Raw genomic sequence first — 23,460 nt, forward strand, 5'->3', positions numbered from 1 at the left:
AAGAAGAGAAGAGAGAAGTGGGAAGTAAAGGAATAAAGAAAGCATATGTAAGCTGGTGGGGGATGGGGACAACTCCTGTTGCTCCTATTGTTTCAGCATTTGGGAGACTGAGGCAGGACAGTAAGGTCAAGGTCAGCATAGGCTATGTAGCAAGACTTTGTCTCAAAAGGAAACAAAATAAAAGTTTAAATTAAATGAAAACTAAAACCAAACATCACCAGGAATTAGCCAATCTTGGTTGGGATCATCCAGATACCAAAATATCAGAATACAAAAACCAAAAATCATGGCTGTTACATCCCCCTTTCCAGACTGCTTTCTGGGATGTATCTATACTAATGTCTGAGGTTCCAAGGACCTCCATAGCACACATAGGACACTAGAACTTCAGGAGTCTACTTCATAACAGGGGAAAATTATTCTGGAAATCTCTGCTCTTTCTGTCATACAGAAGGAAACAGACAGGTCTGGAGGGCTATTCAAAGTCTAATGAGGAAGCCAGGCACAGATCCATTAGATCTCTGCTCTTATCTGGGATGCTAAAGTTCTAGCTCCTGGTGTCAGCCAAACAGAGGCATAGGTCACAGGATCCTTTTCCTGATCAAATCATATGTTTAAGTCTTGCTTTCTTTGGACTTAACTCTCCGTCCTGCCCAGAGAAATGTACCATTACAGCAGGGGTGAGGTCAGGTGAGGAAGAAGAAATCACCCTTGCTAACTCTGTAGTCTTGCCCATCTCTTGTTTGATACATAAACTTTATGCCCTGTGTCCCTCCAGAATGTGGATTTAGAAAATCAAAACGAAGGCTTTCAAAACCCATAACTCTTTCTCTCATACTACTGTGTCTGCCACAATATTCGAAAGTTTATTTTGACACTCAAAAGCTGAACTTTGACTCTTGTTTTTTGCTTTTGTTTATTGCATTCCCTTTCATAATATGTCAGAGGAAGAATCCATTGGAGGAAAAGCATTGAGTAATACAAGGAACTATTATCTCACCATGTCAGTTACACAGCCGGCACTGTCTTACTTTGTTCAACTTTGGCCTTGAGTGCTTTGCTGCACATGCTAAACTCTGTCCCACGCTTGCTTGAAATCTTACACTCTTCCCATCTCCAATGGACTTGTGCTCCTGTTGCTGAACAATTCTCTGAGACACAAAGATGAAGAGAGTTTCTGCCATTAAAGAAATTATGAGAACTATGGCTTGAGAAACTTTCACCTAATGTAAATTTCCTTTCTCTCAACTATTTTTTCTTACAACTATGGCTATTAGGACATCTAGATGAAGGAGGAAAAAATTAATATGCTACTTCTCTGCCTTGTGCACATTGAGAGACTGTTGAAGTAAAAATTTGAGGATAGGTGAAAACCTAAAACTAACCAAGCCAGTATCTTTGTGTGCAGCCAAATGTGACTCATTTATAAACACTGTTCCCTGCCTGCCTTTCCATGCATTTGTTCTTTTTTCATTTATTGTTCAATAAATATTTATTGGGCACTTTTGTGTGCCAGGAACTAATCTAGTCACTGGAGAGAGATACATTAGTGAACAAAAGAGACAAAATCTACCACCATCATAGAATACATGTCCTAATGACAGGAAATAAGTGCTTAATTACTAACACTTGATTGGCAATTATTATGTGCTAGGCATTGATCTCATCCCTACAATAGCCTGATGAGATAGTTATTGTTTCCATCTTTTTTTTTTTAGAAAATGTTTAGTAATTTGCATAAGATTTTGGAGCTAGAGACAGAACTTGAACCTAGGCATATTGGCTGCAGAGTCAATTTCTCAACCACTCAGACTCCAGTTTAAATGAAAATTATAGAGAATGTTAAAAAGTAGGATCTCATTGGACAAAAAAGTAAGTACATAAAGAGTGTAGAATATACTAAGGGACATTGCAATCATAAGTACAATCAAAGAAAACTTGACTAAGATGTCTCATTTGGTAGAGTGAAGGAGATATGACAGTAAGAAAGATAAAAGTCAATGGTAAATGTGTTCAGAAAGAGAAAAGAACAACTGCAAAGTTCAGACTTGGGATCATGCCTGACACTCAGAAGTATAACTTTGCACATGACTTTATCCAAGTTGCACACATACATGTTCATCACAAAACATCCAACTTTGAATCCCACTATTACTTTACAAAAATGCAAAGCTTAAAAAAACTACCATGTCTTTTTTCTAATAATTTTCAAGCAATTAAAAAACTTTCCCTTTTTAATTGGTTTAATAAAATTAATTATTAATTATAGTAGTGTAGGCCTATAATCCCAGGTCTTCAGAAAGAGAGGCAGAAATATTTTTAGCTCAAGATAATCCTGGGCTGCCAGGAGCCGGTGGCTCACGCCTGTAATCCTAGCTACTCAGGAGGCTGAGATCTGAGGATCACGGTTTGAAGCCAGCTTGGGCAGGAAAGTCCGTGAGACTCTTATCTCCAATAAACCACTAGAAAACTGGAAGTGGTGCTGTGGCTCAAGTAGTAGCGCGCTCACCTTGAGCTGAAGAGCTGAGGGGCAGCACCCAAGCCCAGAGTTCAAGCCCCATGACCGACATGTCTTGCTACGTAGCAAGACATTGTTAGAAGAAAATACAAACAAATAAAGGAAAATTGATGGGTAAACTTTGGAAAGTAGTATGGAGGTTCCTCAAAAGACTCCACATAGAGCTCCCCTATGACCCAGAAATCCCACTTTTGGGCATTTACCCAAATGTTCACAAACAAGACCACACTAAAGCTACCAGCACAACTATGTTTATTGCAACATTATTTACCATAGCTAAGATATGGAACCAACCCAGATGCCCCTCTGTAGATGAATGGATCAAGAAAATGTGGTATATATACACAATGGAATTCTATGCCTCCATCAGAAAGAATGGCATTGCCCCATTTGTTAGGAAATAGAAAGGCTTGGAAAAAATTATATTAAGTGAAGTAAGCCAGGCCCAAAGAAACGTAGGTCCCATGGTTTCCCTTATTTGCAATAACTAGTATATGTCTGAGTCAAGCAGAAAAGGTCAGAGAAGTTGATGTTAGGGAAATGAACCCTAAGATATGTATTCAAATGTTTTTTCTTTCATGCTATTGTTCTAACACATTTATAAGATTATTTCTTTGTTGCTTTGTATGTCCCTCCCCCATGGTATAACCCTTGCTTTCACTGTATTTGATGTTGTAATTTGTGGAGGGGAAGGGAAAATACAAATCGTTTAAATAGGGATACAGGTGGACCCATTGCAACAATGAGACATACAAGTCATATGTCGAAAATGAACTTTACAACTTTGGTGGGGGGGAGGGTTGGGGAGGCAGAGGGAGGATGGGATGGGAAGGGGAAACAAAGGAGGAGGCTAAAATGCTTGATAAGAAATTTTAACCCCTCTGTACACTATTTTCACAAAAAAAATTAAAAAATATAAATAAATAAATAAATAAAAGAATCCAAAAAAAAAAAGAAAATTGATGGGTAAGACTAAGAAGAGTCAAAAAGAGAGAGAAAGATGAGAAGTAGGTATGCATTATTATCTTTGCATAATATTGCTGATGCTAAGTTCAGAGTTTAATATGTTTCCTTTGAGAAGCAAACAATCATCCTCAGTAAGTTTTCTTGAAAATGTTAGACATTGTGGCTTTAATGGCATGAACAAGGATCTGACCTCTTCCAGAAAGAATAGGAATTTGCAGAGCTGGTCTCAACTAAAATTAAGTTGGTATTGTTGCATTTGCTTTGCTGTAGACTCTTCCAAACTCTTCACCAGTTGATATTGTTCCCGATTTATAGGAATTAGAGTCTAAACAGCTTGCAACAGAGGCTGCCCAGCTAGATTCTGGCAGAACTGATGTGGAGCTTATGAATGCCTGGCTGTTTTGCTGTGCTCTGTAACAGATGGCTTGTTTCTAAGGACAAAGCTCTTTATTTTCTTTCAAGTTTTCTTTGGGTTGTACAAGGAATGGGGGTCCTGGCAGCACAGGATTTGCCCTCCTTAGTCCTAGAAAACATTCATCAAGGTCTAATGAGAGGAGATTTTAGATTCAGAACAAGAACAGGACCTAGATTCCAGCATTTTTACTGTGGATGTATAAAAAAAAACCCAACAGTTTCTTAATCCTCTCTAAATCTCATCTGAAAAATAAATGATAAGTACTCATAGTTTTCATAGGGCATTATGAAACAATAGATTGAAGTACATTAAAAAATCAAAGACTTTCACAATCAAAGAGCTTGCTATTGTCTTATTTTTTTTCTCTTGTTTATCTGAGAATAATTCTTAAGTTTGTATCAGTCTTTTATTCTCTTAATTAATTTCCTAAAATTTCCTACCCTCTGTCTCCTTTATTGAGTTGTGCTACTTCAAAATTTACTTCTTTAAATTGAATTAGTTTTAATCCTCTCACATACACATTCCTTGATACCATGCTTTAAATTTTCCCTCTGATAAGTCCTTATGTCTGCAAATAATCTGTACATCTTCTACATGACATTGGCCAGTGTTCTCTTTGATAAAGTACAAGGACCCAGGAGTCAAACTTGATTTCATCCAAATCTCTGAACGTACTTCTTTGACTGTGATGCTCCCATCTGCCTGGACCAAACAGATGAAACATAAGCAGCTGCTTCTCCTGAACAGAAGGGATGCTTATGCATTTGGGTGGAAGTATGGAATCCATGCTGAGTAAGGCTGCAGAAAGTGAGGGCAGCCTAAGAAAAGCTGTAACTGAGAAGACACAAGAAAATGATGCTATTCTGAATGTGCTAGAAAGTCAACCAAAACTCTTTAAGGAGACTGAAAAGTCTTCTTTTTTCCTACTTTCCTTATTTGGGGGCTATTATGCTCATTCTTAAGTGGAACACATAATGAGTCCCCTTATAAGTAGAATCAAATGCCAAGATACTACTAGGAAGTCAGGAGTCAGGAGAAAAAAATTCTTTTCTGATGAATTATTTGGGTATGTTACAACGCTAATTTAAACTTACTTCTATTTTCTTTGGCTGTTTATTCCTCTTTGTTTCTTTTTCTTCTATTCCATCTATCTTGCCTCCTCCAATATCTTCCCATGTTAATTTTTTAGACACTTTCTTCTTTGCCAGAAATAGTGTGTTCTATTTCCCTCTCCTCTACAGTGAAATTCATGAAGTTACCCATTCTCCATTATTTATGCAGAATTACTATATTCAAATCATATACTAATGGATGTCCTCAAGAAGATGATGAATTAATTTCTGAGCGTCACTTGATTCTGTACAATCTAACCCAGTCACTTAACAAATGCACAGTACTTTTCCTTCCGAACTTCGGTGCAATGATTTCAGACTACCTTAGAGCCATGGAGCTCTTTAGTGTCCAGAAAAGAAAAATTGAAAAGTAAAATTTGAGCAAGAAGGTATGGCCACATTCAAGCGCAGATTGGGAGATCGAGAAGCAGCTGATGAGAGAAAGAATTTAAGGGGAAAAGTATTTATCAGAGATAGGGATTTTTAAATTTGGGAAGAAGCACAATTGGCAAAGATGGAGATGCTAAATTGTGATGGTTGCTCACAGAACTTCAGACCACCTATGCCAGAGGAGGAGGAGAAGGATATTAGTAGAAAATTCAGGTTGTTAGGAAGTTGGCTTGGACTTTATACCCCCTTTTCCCTGACACAGAATTATAGGCTGTGACTCCAGGGGAGGAGATTTTTGGCAAGTAAGTCTACCGTTAAAAGCTGAAAGTGTTTTCTAACTATACTTTTCACCATTGGGCAACAAGGGAAATCTTTGTGGACTATCTTCTCATCTGCTAATTGAATTGTCAGAATTATGACCATCTAGCTGAATTAAAAAGTCAGATATTACTGTCAGAGTTGAGAAGTTTAATTCTACAATGAACAATATTTGGTATACTCTAAGAGTACTGGAAGTGTGTCTCAGAATAGAGAGGCATCCCAAGGAACTCAGCAAAGTTTACTTATACATAAGGGCATGTTTCTCACACTAGGCCATGTAACAAGCATGCTGAGTGGGTAGTTCATCCAGGTTTTATCCCTGATGCATTCTTACATTCTGTCCTGATTGGTCAGAGTTTAGGTTCACAATCTGACATGATTGATTAATTTGAAAGGGCCTAAAAGCTTAGCCAAGCAGCCAATCAAAACTATGACATTTGGCCAAAACAGAAACTAAAAAAAAAAATTCTTACTCAACTGATATTCTACTACTTGAGCCTCCAGCCCCTAGAGAAACAATTCTCATAACAGGATATGGCTTAACAAAAATAATTTCTTGTAACATGGCAACTGCCCTTACTATAGTGGATCTTATACCAAGAAACCATTATGCCAGAAAAAATTCTAACTCCAAGAGATACCTACAAAACATCTCTGGTTATTTCTTTCAAAGCTCAGGCTTCCTCCATAGTCACATCCCAGTTATTTCTTCCTTAGAGTAGGTTTTTAAAAAAATCTGAAACCCTTTACTTTTTTCAATTGCCCACAACAACTAGTTGATCTGTTATAAAACAGTTGCAGAAAAGGCTGATATTATCTGGGGTGATAAAATTGCTAGCCAACCACCTCCTATGCTCAGTATGCGTGCCCTCAAATAGCCAATATTAACAAAGGAAATGGGGTCATATGCCAGCCTGAAATAGGCTTCGCCGGATATCTGCTGTTAGCTGTATTAGCAAGAAATGAACAAGGAACTGTAAAAATTAATCATAGACCTTGCACTGACTGAAATATTTATGTGAGAGTGGTTATAAACCATTGCAATATGGTTTCTGCTTCTACTTTCATTCTCTCTCCTCTGACCCTCTGTCCCTTCTCCATGTGTTGGTGTCTTCCTTCTGTGTTAGATACTTTTGATTTTTACAAGCTTATTCTCTGGTGAGGATAAGGAGGGCAGAGAGAATTAGCCAGTGTTGATTATGTGAACTACACTAAAGGTCATCCATCTATTGCAACTGCATCTGTCAAAATTTGAAGCTGTTCCCAGTAGTCCAAGAGGATTGTATGGTTTCCTGGGAAGACCTTACCAAATGCTCAGTGTTGTCTGAGGGTGCTTTCCTCCTGGGATTTCACATATGTACAGACATAACTCATTATAGCTTGAGCAGAAGGATCCAATAGCAGTTAAAAACCAGAGCATCTTAGCAAAATAGAAGTCATTGAGACTTTGGAAGATGTTTATTTTTTTTTCTATTTCACACCAGTGATTACAATGGACTTTCAAGAATCACAATAAGGAGATCCACATGGCATCTACATCAGTGTCTGTTGTGACCCTAAGCTACCAGGATTTAATGCAAACTGAGAAGAAGGACAATTGGACATATTCAAAAGCTCAGTGATAGGAAGCTACCTTAGACATTGTCTATCACTTTGATTGGAGTTTTGGGCCAGTTTAATAACTGAAATCATTACTATTGCCATGTAACTTGAGGTATAATCCTTGAATCTGTGCATCTGCTATAAAGGTTTAAATGGCTGGTTGTTTGCATGAGTGTGTGTGTGTGTGTGTGTGCACACACATCCAGCACTGAGTAGAGAGGTATCACATTTCACTTGTTTGTAGCAATTGTCAAATGCCACTCAGCATAAATAATATAGTAGGTGGTTCAATGTCTCCCCAGGATTCTATATGTAGTTAACCTAAAAAATGTTAAGAATTTGTTACATATTTATTATGTATCAGTTTCAGTCCTGAAAACTCTACAGATATATATGTCCTACTTACTTTTAATTGTATTATTATGACAATTGTTTTTGGTAACAATTTTATTATCATTTCAAAGACTCAGAAGCATTTAAAGACTCAGTGCCTAGGAGCACTCAACTAGGAAGAGAGAGAGCCAGGACTACAGTGATATAGAAAATCTGAGCCTATACCATATACACATCTACCCACAAAACAAAACAAATAAAAATATACATTAGTTAAAAGTCCTTGGCCTAATTCATAATTGCTCACAAGATAAGGAAATGTCTTGTTATCTGCACACTTTTTCTGTTTTCACTACATGAGCTCAACAGCACCAGGCTCTCCCTTTTAGAGACTCAATTGTGTGTTTTCATTCCAAGATAAGTGAGATATAAGAATTATCCTTTCTTCCACTACATGACTTCTGATCTTCCAAATATTCCAAATTCAGCAGAGGGCAGAGAGGAAGGGAAGAAAGTCTCACCTCCCAGTTTTGTCTGTGGGCTTGTCCATGTCCAATTTTCTTTTCTTCCTCAAGAAGCACAACAATAAAAATAAATAAAACAAATGAATCCTGCTACCACTTCTAAAACTCCCCAGGTGATTACTTTTCCAGAATTCTCACTCATTAATTTGATGACCCTTCCTTTTGATACCAGAGCCAAGGCATCCTCCATTATTGCTGTGAGTTGCACAGAGAAAAACCTGGAAGGAAATCCTTTCTTTCAAAGCCACCAGTAGTAGGAATAAAGAAGGCAGGGGATTTTGTAAAATGCCAACCGTGTAGAATGAAACCCAAGAGCCTTTCTTACCAAGTCTGTTCTATGCTGGTCATCAAGAAACAGAATATGTTGCTATTTGATGGTGATCTGACAATCAACAGCTTTCTATAATTCTTCAGCTCTCACATTGTGCTCTGTGTATCATGTCACAAGGGCACAAGGTTTCAAGGCTGCTGGACAGCCACCAATGAGAAGTAAATAGCCTTGTTACTGTTATTTTTCCCTCTAGATGACCCTTTCCTCTCAAAGAACAACATTCTGTGATCTCTGGCTATTCCAGCTTTACATCATCCACATTACCCTGCGGCAGGAACAGATTGATGTGTATTCTTGCTGCCCCCAGAGAGTTACCCTCTAATCTTTCATGTGCGGCTCAGCACAATTGCTCCGAAGCAATAGCAAGGATAGAGTGTGTACAATTGATTCCAATCTATCCATCACTTAAACCACAGTCTAGCACATCAGGAGGTCAAAAAAATAAAAAAAAAGGAAAGAAAGAAAAATTTGAATCAACAAATCCTTTGTCTATTCCAAGTCAAGGGAAACCATGATCCAATTTGGCTTGATCCTTTGACTTTAGAATAATCTCCTACTGTTCAGTATGGAGTTGAGTGCTTACTTGTAAATATTCAGTAGTGAGACAGTGGTGGCAGTCATGGTCAGTACTTTTCATCTGAATTGCTGGAAGCATGTTTGTTTTGTTTTTTACTTACCACAACCTTTGGATTTTACCTCTGATGAGACTTCTGACTGAGGCATGTGGGATAGTAAGTATGACAGATACTAAGATAATTTTTTATTCAAAATAATGAACACACCTTTTTGAAAGGATTGGTTTCATTCCTTGCAAAGCTCTAAGAAAACAAGAATATGACTCAATCTTGCAGAAAAATGTAAAAGCTTATCCATATGATAGTAATAAAGACAAAGGGTCCTAAAATGGGTTTGAGTGTACTGACTCATTCATAATATTGTATGTGACTTTAAATATTGTATGTAACTTTAACTAAATTCCTACCCTCACATGGCTGTTGGAATCCACAGAGTCAATGCTAGAAGAAGGAAAATCAGTCAGCTGGGCACTGGTGGCTCACACTTTTTATCGTAGCTCCTCAGAAGGCTGAGATCTGTGGACTGTGGTTCAAAACCAGCCAGGGCAAGAAAATCTGTGAGACTCTTATCCCCAATAAACTACTCAGAAAATACTGGAAGTGGCATTGTGGCTCAAGTTGTAGAGTGCTAGCCTTGAACACAAAGAGGCTCAGGGACAGAGCCCAGGTTCTGAATTCAGGCCTCAAGACAGGTAAAAGAAAAGAAATGTCAATCACTAAATCTTGGGATTGGATTAAGAGAAAGGAGACAAGAAGGATACACTAGTAGAAGGAACTCTGGAAAGTCAGCTACTACTACAATGCTTTATAGTAGATGTGAAGATGGGATGGAGGCTTGATATGTACAACTTCTTCAACTGTCCATGATTAAACAAAGGGAGAAGCACTCTCTACAAAAGAATAATGCACTGCAAAACCTCTTGAGCATTTCCCTCTCATACTTCTAAGAAACAAGTCTTCGCCATCGCAATTTGATTTTAACTTTTTAAACGTGAAAAGAAATTCCATATGTGTGTATACTTTGCTGCTTGAATGATTTTGGGGGGGGAAGGCAAATCTATTGCTTTCATACTTACATTAAAATGCCAGATGTATAACCACAATTTAGGTTTGATTTTTTCCCCCTCAGCTCAAACAATAGTGTTCCCTTAAGCAAAATTGGCTTGACTTTAAGAGTGAATGTTAAAACTTAGTGTTTTGAAATCTTGCAGAATAATTTGTTGGCAGCTTAAGATTTTGTTTTGCCAAGTTTTCCTCCAAAATAATTTTCTTACTCAGAGTTGATATGAGGAGTGGTGATTCTCACTTGAATATATGGCACTTACACAACTGAGCCAATTAGCAGGCTGAAAGAGAGAGAAATCACGTTAGACTCCTGCAAAGGATTTAGGATTTTTGCTGATAAGGAATGAGGCCTGAACATCAACCCAAACTTGCATTGTGGATAGGGCAGGTCAGCTTTATCCTCACATTAGAAAACATTTTTAAAAAGTTATCCTGAAAAGAGAAAAGTAGAAAGAACAACGGGATGATGGTGATTGGAGGTGTCCTGCATATTTCTGGTGAAGAATTCAGCTCCAATTCAGCTACTTTCCACAGGGCCAATAGGCAAAGGTGAACCAAGATTGGTTTTCATATTTTCTGATTATTAAGTGAAAATTCTAGTCCCCAACACAAACACCAAAGCAAAGACCTGACACCAGCTCTTTCAGGGGAGAAAGCCAATGAAGCTCTCCCAAGTTTCATCTCTTTTAAACTTCAAGGGTGTCTCCCTGATCCTAAGAATCTGAAGAGGAGAAGAAAGGTTGGGTGTTCTCAAAATTTCTCCCTGCCCTGAGCCTTCAAATGTACAAGAGATCATGTGATGGTGTTCTGAGGAGGAGAGCTTCACAGCCTGCTATGTGCAGTGTGAGACACAGGTAGAGAGGATTGTACAGTCTACCAGTATCTCAAGGATTCCTATGAAGGTTTCTGAAAGAGATGACACAAAAGTGATATCCTATTCAAGAGGCCTACTAGCCAGAGAACAGATGAAACTGAAATTTCTAGTCTGAAATAAAGCTGCTTTTATAACTAGACTTCTAAGAAGTAGAGGAACACAAAAAGGGACTGAAATATGGCACTCAGACAAGTTTCAGAACTAAAGTTATTTGGTTCTTTAAGCTTAAAGATTGGATGGATGAACTGGGAGAAAGCAAGGGAAAAGGGGACCCTATTCAAAAAGAAATGCACTCATGGAAGTGGTGCTATGGCTCAAATTGGTAGTGTTAGCCTTGAGCAAAAAGATTTGCTCAGGGATAGCACCCAGGCCCTGAGCTCATGACTGACCAAAAAAGAAAAAAGGAATATACTAATTACCTGATTTATGTAAATGTAACCCTCCATACATCACTTTTAGAATAACAATTAAAAAATAAAGATTGGATGGATGATATGAAAGAGAGGGCTAGCACTGTGAATGATCCAGTTGGTGGCTTGGTGATCAGAGAGAAGAGTAGGTTAAAGAGCAGAGGAAGAAAAAGAAAAAGCATATAGAAATATGAGGGGAGGGAGACCCATGAATGTTTGAAGGGGGATTCATGAAAATATTAGTTTCAGAATGAGAAAAATATACAGAAGCAGGTAAGATAATAATTAAACAAATAATAGAGAAAATTTTCCATGAAGAACAGCTGAGTTGGCAGATTTGAACAGCCAATCAAGTTCCAGAGAAGACAGCTGGGATAACACACACACACACACACACACACACACACACACACACACACACACACACACAACTAGGCAAGTCCTTATGAAATTCCTAAACTCTCATGATAAAGGCCAAGAAATATATAGTACATCCAGACAGGACATATTTTGGAAAAGAAAGAAATTAGACTGGAAATAAGGTTTTGTAATCGCAAAGCTATGAAGTGGTAGAAGAATGTCTGGAGATGCTCTGGGATGAAAAGTTAGGACTGTGATAAAATATTACTCACTGACAGCTGATAAGAGCATTATTTGCAGAGATTACTTCTCCCACATGCCCTGTCTGAGCAAGCAGGAACTCTAAACAAAGAATAAATAAATTTGAACTTCATGATAGATGGGACAGAAGAAGAGGTGAAACTGGTGAGCAGAGAACTTGGAAATAGATTTATAATGAAATGTAATTGAAGAATGATAGATTATCTGAAATGAATAAATTAAGGGATGGATAAGAATTCTTAGCATGGGACGACTGCAAGGAAAATTCTAATTACTATCTGGATCTAAAAGTACTAAATTATTCAAGGCCAACTTTAGATGGGAGAAGAAGAAAAGATAAAAGCATTCCAGAGGTCTTGTATGGAACCAGAAGGAATTCAAGGAAGCTGGTGGGTAATGCAGAAGTTTCCTTATGGGCAAGAGGAAGAGGAGCAATAAAGGGATAAAGAATCTTAGGAGGAAAGAGTTATGATATTCTTTTCATAAAATATTAAATAAATATGCATAACTTATGAGCCTGAGGAAAGGAAAGTAACCACTAATGATAGATAAAATTATAGTCAAACTTCCATGTTAACAGGGAGAAGAATGGAAAGACTAATAAAGTTTATAACAACTTACTTCTACAAACTAAGGAAAAAGAAAGCAATAAATCAAAACAATAAACCTAGTGTGAAGAATAAGCATCAAAATAAAGTATATCAAGCTGTAAAATATAAAATGCTAAATTCTGCCAACAAAGACAGAGAACGTTAAGGTAAAAATCAAAGGTGAGCTAGCTTTCATTATTAGACACACCAAGGAAAATGAAATGACAGTGTAGAAAAATAAAGGGCTAGACAAATCTCAGGGAAATATCAATGTAAAACCAGGAAGGATAGTATTTCCATCAACTAAGTCGAATTTAAAATTAAATTTCCTAAGTAAAACAAGAAATTACATAGTAAGCAACTACATGAAGCTGGAGATGCAAAGATGGCATGAGAGCATGAAGTTCATTAAGGATAAACTACTAGCCATACAGAAGAATTGAACCAACATATGTGACGGGGGAGGATTTCAATTTGTATCTTTCAGAATCAATAAGAGTTAAAAGCAAAAGCATTAACAAAGACATTTAGTAATACATTTAATAAACAATTAAATGGGTACTGAGTCTTAAATTTGGGGATAGAGAATAATTCTATTGCATTGCCAACATAAAATAAGTATGTAAGCCTTCTGTATCAAGAATTGATACAGCTAATTGTAAAATATGGAAGATAAAGTGATTATCTATGCTATTTGAATCAGGGCTTATTTTAACCTGGAGAGACTATATTTGAAAATATTGAGATCTATTACTGTTCTCTTGCAAATGCAATACTACTTTTTAATTAAGTTTTTACTATGAAAATACTGTACAGCGGGGTTACAGTTAGATGAGCAAGGTAATGAGTACATTTCTTATCCAGCATTGTTGCCTCCTCCTTTGTTTTTCCCCTACCATCCCTTCCCTCCTGCCTTCTCAGCAACACCCCCCACTCCTCCACCCCCTGAACCCCCGCCTAAATTGTAAAGTTTGTTTCTTGACATAGCATCTTGTACATCTCATTGTTGCAATGGGTCAATCTGTAGTATGCCACTGCTCTTATCTTTCCAAGTAGACTCTCATTATTTTTGTCCTCATTTTGGGGGAAATAATGTGACATAATGAATATTCTCTAGGTGTCTATATCATGATACATAATTCATTATAGGTTTTAGGGATGCTAGCTTTTACCATAATATTATTAATAAACAGATAATGAGAACCATTATAATAACTTGCTTATCGATTCTTTCATTCATATATATGAATTACAAAATAAAATTTGCTGAGTTCCTACTAGGTGCCAATATTCAGCAAGATGCTTCAGGAGATACAAAGATGAAGAGTTTGCAATCTAATAAAAGGCTCATATTGTAACTCACAGAGTCCTCAGAGTTTGCAATATGAGCATGAGCTATGACTGGAAAATAGTCCTGTCTCACTTGCTTGTAACTGTGTTGGTTGAGGGTAACTTACTTAACACTCTTTCCTAGCATTCATACACTCTCTATGCTTTTATTTTCTCATCTTCAAAACAGAGATAATATCAATAATATTATCTTGGAAGTACTGGAAAGATTTACTGCAATCATGTATGTCCAAAGTTTAGTACAATGCTGGCATTCAAGTTTCAAGTGCAGTGTTACAAATATATGCCTAGATAAAAAAAAGTGTATTCATATTAAATTGGGCAGGAGTGATTCTTCCCTATTACATATAGGCATAAACAGAATGATCTCTCCTGTCAATATCAGAAATACCCTCAAGAGAACTTAGTTATCCTGAGCTTTTCCTCCACTCACAGTTAGCCTGTTAAGTGAAATCCTCAGATGACGAGGATTCGCAGTCACTCTAATTGAGCAAAGGCCACACCTGATAGTATGAATCCACATGCTTCCTTCTTACCCATGAAAGTCCAGGCTCCAGCTGACAGTGTGATAACTACTTACTAAGTCAGCCGTGGAAGGAAATGAACATAGAAGAGTTTGCTTTAGTTTTCTACCTTGGACATTAGCTCTGATTGTGCTGCTTCTCGCAGACATTCTTCACATCTGACACTGGACAAAAGAAAGCTGTCCTTGCTTCAAAACGGTTATCTTGTGAGTAGGGATGGGAAGCAAAGGCTGGGAAAGAGCTGAAGGAAGACTAGGGAAGTAGAAGGAAAGACATAGTTCAAAAAAATTATACTCACTACACATAACTTGATTCATGTAACTGCAACTCCTCTGTATATCAACTCTACAATAACATTTTTTTTAAAAAAGAATAATTTGCCTGGTGCCAGTGGCTCATACCTGTAACCTAGCTACTCTGGAGGTTGAGATCTGAGGATCGCGGTTCAAAGCCAGCCAAGGCAGGAAAGTCCATGAGGTTCTTATATCTAATTAAACACCAGAAAAACCAGAAGCGGTGCTGTGGCTCGAGTGGTAAAGTGCTTTTCTTGAGCTGAGAAGTGCGGGGACAGTGTCCAGGCCCAGAGTTCAAGCCCCACGACTGACAAAAAAGAAAAAAAAAAGAATGATCCCCTGAGAATATCTTTGTATTACATTATTTGAGACCATGTTGATTCATCTTCTGCATTATACATTGTGTTTGGAAAATCCTTATGGAAAAGATTACATTTCAAAACAAAAACTACAGCTGGATGTTGGTGGCTCACCCTCTAAACTTACCTAATGAGGAGACTGAGATCTGAAGATTATGGTTCAAAGCCAGCCCAAGCTGATAAGTCAGTGAGTCTCTTACCTAATCAGACACCAAAAGCCAGAACTGGAGGAGGCTCAAGTGATAAAGCACAAGCTTTGCTGTAAAAGCTAAGGGACAGTGTCAAGGGCCTAAGTTCAAGCCCCAGAACAGGCACACACACATACACACACACACACACATGTGTGCACACACAAACACACACACTTTCAGAATCAAGAGTAGAAGTGCTGTCATTTAACACTAACAACTCAGCACTTATGCTTGGTGTGGGTCAACCCTGTGGAAAGGGAAAAGTAGAGAAGGCATCACCTGTTGATAATAGAGAGGCAGCTTTGGAGGGCACACTTCTATATTAATGTACCTAAGTGTCTTTCTATTCTCATAAACTGCAACTTTATGACACAAATTAAACATGCCCAAGCCATTTCAGCCTACCATCTTTATGATACAAGCTGTTCATGCCCCAAATATTCATATCCACAACTTTGGTCTTTTGAATATGGGCTCCACAACCCTGAGATAATCCTACTAAAATATATATATATATATATATATATATATATATATATGTATATATATATATATATATATATATATATATATATGTCTGTCATCTTTCCTTCTTGAACAATGAGATTAAACTAAGCATGCTCAGGAATGTGTCTGTCCCTAAATAGCTTCCCTTTATAAAAATATATTAGCTCCCCAAATAAAATCCCTGTGCTTCTTTGGTTTGCAGAAGCCATTGCTTTGGAAATAACTCCTAGGCTCTTCTTACCTGCTACAGGTCATAAATCTTTTTCCATTCTTATTTCTTGGCTCTGCTTATGTTGGCTTTACATACACCATGATGTACACAAACTTAGTTTAATTCTGCTGTCTTCTCCTGCTGATCTATGATGTCCTGCATAGAGAGAAACCAAATCAATAAAAACAAAAACGAAGCAAATCTTCATTTCCTTTCTCTACTCAAAGTTTACTGTGTTCTTATCTAAGATGCTTACATTCCCTCAACCCTGCCACTAACATCTGGTACAAAGACTCTCAGGCAGAGGAGAAAGAATGCTAGTTCTAATCTGGTGCTAACTCTTGGTTAATTGTGTGTGTGTGTGTGTGTGTGTGTGTGTGTGTGTGTGTGTGTGTATGTGTGTGTGTGTGTGTGTGTATGTGTATGCGCTAGAGAGAGAGAGAGAGAGAGAGAGAGAGAGAGAGAGAGAGAGTATTTAGATAGCTAGAGATAATATTATATATTATAAACTATTCATTTATTTATCTACTTCTTTTTTGCACTATGTATCCCAGGATGTTAAAGGAACTCAAACTTGATATAGAGTCCTGCAAGTCTCAAATGTGCAATTCTTCTGCTTCTGCCTTCCCAGTACTAGGATTACAGGCAAGTGCCACCATGCCAGGCCAAAATTGTGCTGTGTTAATTAAATTACTCTAGTTAGTCTTCTAAATTGTAACATAAAAATGACATCTTCTTTGTGTAATTGTTTTGAAGATTTGAAGTAGCAAATGCAAAATGCTTGCCACATGGAATGTATGGAAGAGCTAGTCTCTTGTGATGAAATCAGGTGCTGAGTCAATGTGGGCTGACTAAGAGAGAGTGAGGGTTTTCATGAAAATACCTTGAGCCTCAAGTCCTAGGATCTGTTTAAAAATAAATACCCAGTTTCCAAGAAAACAAACATCATTTTTCTCTTCTCTATTTCAGAATCACTCCTCTCATATGTAATTATGGAATGAAGGGATGGGGGGATAAAATTTATTGAAGATGCAAATAAACTCTTATTCACAAGATCCTGTTGTAAGTTACTGATCATCCTTTCATGAACTCTACACATTGTAATCTAGAACAATATACAGAGTAGCCCAAACTTGCTAGATGGGAAGTGAAAGAAAAAAAGACTTCAGCACTATCCCTTTGCAAGAACACAGCATTAATGGCCATGTGCAGAACACGGACACCAGCAGGCTAGCTAAGCAGTCACCATATGGTGAGCTGGAAGAGGAAAAACCTCCAGGTAGGAGGGGAGAACTGTTCCAAGGACATAGTAAAGTACAATTTCAAAGCTCAGGGAAGAAAACAGGATGCTTAGGGCAGAGAGGTGATGAAGACCTATCCTTTACTTAAGCAGTTAGTATAGCATGGGGAAGACTTAATCATTTTTATTACTGGTGAAACTTTTACATAATGTCAAGTGGTTAACATTGTCATTTTTATCATTTTTTGTGTGTGTCTGCCAGTCCTTGTTCTTGAGTTCAGGGCCTGGGCACTGTCCTTGAGCTTTTGTGCTCTAGGCTAGCACTCTACCATTTGAGCTACAGCACCACTTCTGGCTTTTTCTGCTTATGTGGTGCTGAGAAATTGAACCCAGGGCCTCATGCATGCAAGGCAAGTGCTCTACCACTGAGCCACCTTCCCAGCCCCTGGCTTTTTGGTAGTTAACTGGAAGTAAGAGTCCTGCTCAGGCTGGATCCAAACTGCAATCTTCAGATCTCAGCTTCCTGAGTAGCTAGAATTACAGGTGTGAGCTACCAGCACCTGGTATCATTATTGTCTTTAAATATGCCTTTGAACTGCAGTGGTGGGCTAACGGATTTGTCATGTGAGTATTAGAGGCCCATACTCACTGGGGATTAAATTGGGCTAAGATAACATCTCTGACACAGCTGACTGATTCTGGCTCTCACCTGTGCACAAGAGAAAGATGTCATCATGTAGGCAGCACAGATATGTCTGGAATCACACATTCCTGGATTGGTTCAAATATACTCCCTTTTTGGTAGGCCTGGAGATATTTAATGTATATGCCAGATTTTATATATTACATATCTGTATATGTGTGTTTGTACCTGTATAATTGAATTATGGTGAGAACATTTGGTAGATAATAGTAATTTTTGTTTTTATTCTTAATGGCCCTTCCCTCCAAATATATTCATGTATGAACACATGAGCACATAGATGTACCACACAGACAATAACTACATGCATACCTAACAGCCAAAAATGTTATTTGGCTTAGCCTGATTCCTGTCCTTGGAGTCACCTTTACCTCAGATGAAGTTCTTCCATAAAAATAAACTACACACAATTTCCCAACATATTAAATCATTTTTCCCACTTTATTTGCTGCCCACTCTTGCATATGATATTTAAATATAATTTTCACATTGCACACACACACACATTACTGCCAACAATTCCAAATACAAAAAAAATATCATCATTAGCAATGTGTCTCCCACTGGCCTGGAGGTTTACATCTGAAACTGTTGAGGTTTAAAATTAAATATTATACATCCCATATTTTATAGGGTTGTATGGTTGTTGTTGATGATGGTGTTGCTGTCTTGCAGTAAGTTATCCCCCAGCCTCCTTCATAGTTCTCTCTCTGGACCCTCTTTTCCTTCCTATTCTATACCTCTCCAATTTGCTTTCTACCTGTCTTCCATCAAACTCCCATTTATCTTTTAAATTAATTTCTATGTGTTTATTTTTTTAATATTTTTATCATTTTTAAGTATTTGTGCAATTGCCAGTCAACAGTATGTCTTGATCTATATCACTCCTGTCAACATTCTTATAAAGAACCGTTCAGCTCTCCCTTTTCTGTACTTGTGTCTTCTAACCTATGCCTTTCAAGGTATCTTTTACTTTCTGTCTTCCAGCGGCTGACTGATCAAGGCGTTTTCCCTAACAAAGATGGTTTATTTCCTAAGGAAATGGCTGGTTCTTGGGGTTAAGATAGGTTGGGGAACTTTGAGTGCCCACTCTCCCCTTGCTCCTGCTCCAGTTGCCTTGTTCATGTATACACTTTAGACTCGGCTTTGAGTAGTATTGTCTTGTGTATTAGCACGTAGCCAAATGTGTCCCTTTGACACTAAGGGAAGCAGGCATAGAGCACAACTGGAGAGTAAGTTACCTGAGTATCAGTGTTCTACTGAATATGAAGGAGAAAGTATGTCAGTCAGTTGCTGCTGGTGGACAGTGAGGTTTGGAGAGGGGATTAGGGATGGAACACTGTGTTTGCTGCTAATATGTTTTACTCACACTGGGATACATTGCCTTACTGTGTGACCTCGCGTGAATAATTTCCTATTGCTTGCAACCAACAGCATCTTGATGTAGACAAAGAACTGTTTTAAGGTAGACAGCACATCTACAAGTAGCCAAAGGAAGACTCCATGGTGCTTTCCCTTCTTCCATTTGCTTTTCCTTATATAGCATCTACTTTCATTTTTTATAGATAGTAGTAGGTTTTAATGCTATTGTAAATATAGTACATAGAGATATGTGTTGATTAGTAGTTTTAACTACCAGTAATTTTATTTTTTTTTGTCGGTCGTGGGACTTGAACTCTGGGCTTGGGTGCTGTCCCTCAGCTCTTCAGCTCAAGGCGAGTGCTCTACCGCTTGAGCCACAGCACCACTTCCAGTTTTCTAGTGGTTTATTGGAGATAAGAGTCTCACAGAGTTTCCTTCCCAGGCTGGCTTTGAACCATGATCCTCAGATCTCAGCCTCTTGAGTAGCTAGGATTACAGGCATGAGCCACCTAGCGCCTGGCTTAACTACCAGCATTATCAGCATAATATTATCAGAAACCATAGCAGATGGAAATGGGTATGTGAAGAAAAGAGGAATCCTGTCCTTAGACAGGGAAGAATGCTGGATTTTTTTTTTTAACATTTGGACTTGAGATTAAAATATTGCCTGTCTGTTTCAATTCTTTGTAAGCTTTACTTCATTCAGTCTTGTCATTTGCTCCTTTTGAAAGCTGCCATTAGGGGGCATAGGAGAGAATCTGAAAAGGTGGAAGAGGCAGAAGCAACTGGCTCCTTCCCATTTGTTCCCTCTGGTCTTGTCTCATCACAACTTCTGCAAACATCACTCCAGCCATGCTGCTTCACCACAGCAGCAGCTAAATTCAATTTGCAGTTTATGAAAAGGTTGGAAGAGACTCCAGTAACAGTAGAATGGAGTCTTTTCCTCAGGTATTTGGTTCTTTATTTAAATATGGATTCCTAAAATTTAATTCTAATCTCTAGCATTTTCTAATTCTAATCTCTAGCATTTTCTCTTAATCCTACCAATAGGATTTGGTGCTATCTCTATGTACCCCACCTATCTATGCAACTACTTAATAGCTTATTAAGAAGTCCTTATATTAAGTTCTCAATGTTCTTACCATTGTTACCACTCTGTCACCTAACTTCCCTGATCCACAGAGGGACTCACTCTCATTGAACAGATGATATTTGCCAAATACTGAACTAAACTTCCATCTCTTCTCCCTGATAGGTGAGAATTTTGGGGCAAGAGTATCAGATATGTTTAGCAGGAGCAAAAGAACAGAAAGAAAAGGAACTCTGTATAGTCTTTCTCTTGTCCTCACCTATATTTTCTGCCCAGTATACTGGGAGTGGGGAAAAGCTCTAATGTCTAGGAAGATGGTTTTCCCATGGATCCACCAATCTCCAAGAAAGAATGCCATATAGTCACATACAGAATGTATGACCAGCTACTGAACAAACACTGCATGCAACAGAATTTTCTGCAACAGTGAGAATCTTCAATGTCTGTATTGTCCGATATCATAACCACTTGTCACATATGTGCTGCTGAGTACATGGATGTAACTTTGCATGAGCCAGCAACTAGATTTTAAATTTTTATGAATTTCAACTTAAAACAAACAGGTAGCCAGTCCAGTTAGACTTCAGGACAGCAACAGACTTAGGTGTAACTGAAGAAGCACTGTACCTTCTGGTCTTCTGGATTTCTATTTTCCCAGTAAATAAAAACATTCATTGGAATTGTTAAATCCTGTGCCTGGGTGACTCGTCAACAAGCTTTCATTTATGAAAAGACTGTCAAAAGCAGATCATTCATGCTGGGGCTCACCTCCACAGGTGCCAGGGAGCGTCTTGCCTTGGGGAAGAAAGCAAATCTATACTGTATGATTAGGGTGTGATTATATTTTACAGACAGGAATCAATGCCTGGTGATTTTGATGCACTTGGCTTTTATCTTGTGAGATTTATTTAAAGAAGCACACACATGGCTTAGAGCCTCAGGGAATGTTAACATATAAAAATAGGGGAGCATAAAGGAAGAAAAAGAAAACCTGCTTCATCTGTAAAAAGGCTCACTGCTCTTTCAGGTACCTCCAAATCCTACCACCTGTACCTCCTCTTTTTAAAAATCCCTTCCCAAATCATCTCTTGCAGATGATTTATTATTATTGATATAGTGAAGTATAGTCCCCAACGATGCAAACCAAAACAAAAGTGGAAGGAAGAAAGAAGGGAAGGAAGGAGGAAAGAAGAGAGAGAAGGTGGGAGGGAAGGAGAAAGGGAGGGAGGGACAGAGGGAGATAGGGAGAGAACTCGGGGGAAAGGGAAAGGGGAGGGGAATAGGGATTTTTATTGTATTTTTGAGTTTTATTTCATTCCAAAAATGAAGTAAGTGAATAAAAATGTAACTTATTTCTAGATGATGGGTGATTGCATTAATTCTTTACAATTCAATATTGTTTTAATTTCACATTGTCAAAGTATTGCAATGATGACAAAACCGATGACCCCCACAGTGTCATAGTTTGCTTTTTGTGTGCGTGTTGATATTTTCAACTGTTATCATTCTAGAACAGATGGATCTTTATAGGGTCCATGTTGTTAAGTTAATGCTATCCAGAAACTGTTATGTTTAACTCTTTTTCAAGTTCATTTGGTATTTATTTGGGTATGTCCTCGAATAAAATTGTTTCCATTAAATAGTCACAGGGGCACTTAGGACAGATTGTCCTCAGTTTAACCTTCTGCAATATATGTATACATTTATGCATTTCCTTATGTAAGTTTACATCGTACTTTATAGGCTGTTAAAATTAAGGCACTTCAGTAAAGTGCTTACAATGTAAGTCACAGATAGTGAGTAGGGTAAAAGTTCAGAACTAAGGGAACAAAGAAGCAAGAGCTCAGTAAAGCTCCACTCTAGAGTAAAGGTACTTGCTTCTTTGGGTTGGCTTCAATTATGAACATTTCTCTTATGGGCCCCTGAGTTCACTTATATTTATCAGATTATGTATAGCAATTTTAGCTTGGAAATAATGGGTTTTCCTATCTAAATATCAAATGGAATATGTCTTTTCTTTCTGAGTGGTTTCCTTCTGGAAATTGGACAAGATCCAAAGGTGAGAAGAGTAAAGGCTCTTTTCCAAGAACAGCTCAAAGCTTTAGCTGAAACATGTTACTTGTGGTAATAACTTTTTCTGGCTGTCTCCTATTTTGCTGGTATTTGTTATCTGATGGCCACACTGGAAGTGTTCAAGTTGTGTTTCTGATAGAGAATAATTGTAATCTTTTTTCAGAATTCTCATAGTGAAATGTACAAGGGCTATCATAAACGTTGATTGGTAATGACATTCTCATTTCACATGAAAGTCTTTGAAGTAAATAGCAGGCCTGGTAGATCGTGAAGCAGGAACAAAGACATAAAACCAAACATTATTCCTACATGGGGTTTCTACAGAAACAGCAGGATATTAATGTTTTTTTATATAAAATAGCATTTTCGTCTTGTTTATCATGATAGACTTTTATTAAATATCATTCTCCACTGTTTCTAACCAGATGGTATAATGGTCTTTTCCATAGTGTGCTTTCATCCATCCCATGTAAGCATTTTGCTTGTTGTAGGTTTTATTAACAGCACACAGATCTTTAAATGTTAATTTAATAGATACCATTATGTTCAGGTAACAATGTTTCTTGACTCAGTAATGGGAGTCTTTTTTATTATGATTATCCAGTTTTCCTGTTTTTGATATTACTTCCTTAATTACCCTTATTATTTTAAAAACTGTGGTTTGCAATCACTAGTTCTTAGTCTCAAAATATCTATGGTATGACACCATTCTATTACAAGTATTGACACTTTGAAAAGAGATAAGACAAACATAAATGAGGATGGCTCTTCTCCACCCCAATATTAAGAATTTTTTTAGTTTGGTGGGGAATACATTTAATTTTGTCACGTTTAGGCCATGTTTTATTATAACGTTCTTCTCTTGCTCAATTGCTACAATCCAATCTTTGGAAAGATCTGAATTTTTAGA

The sequence above is a fragment of the Dipodomys merriami genome, unplaced genomic scaffold, assembly GCF_024711535.1.
Source record: "Dipodomys merriami isolate MVZ:Mamm:240054 unplaced genomic scaffold, mDipMer1.0.p SCAF_22, whole genome shotgun sequence".
In the NCBI taxonomy this organism is placed as follows: domain Eukaryota; kingdom Metazoa; phylum Chordata; class Mammalia; order Rodentia; family Heteromyidae; genus Dipodomys; species Dipodomys merriami.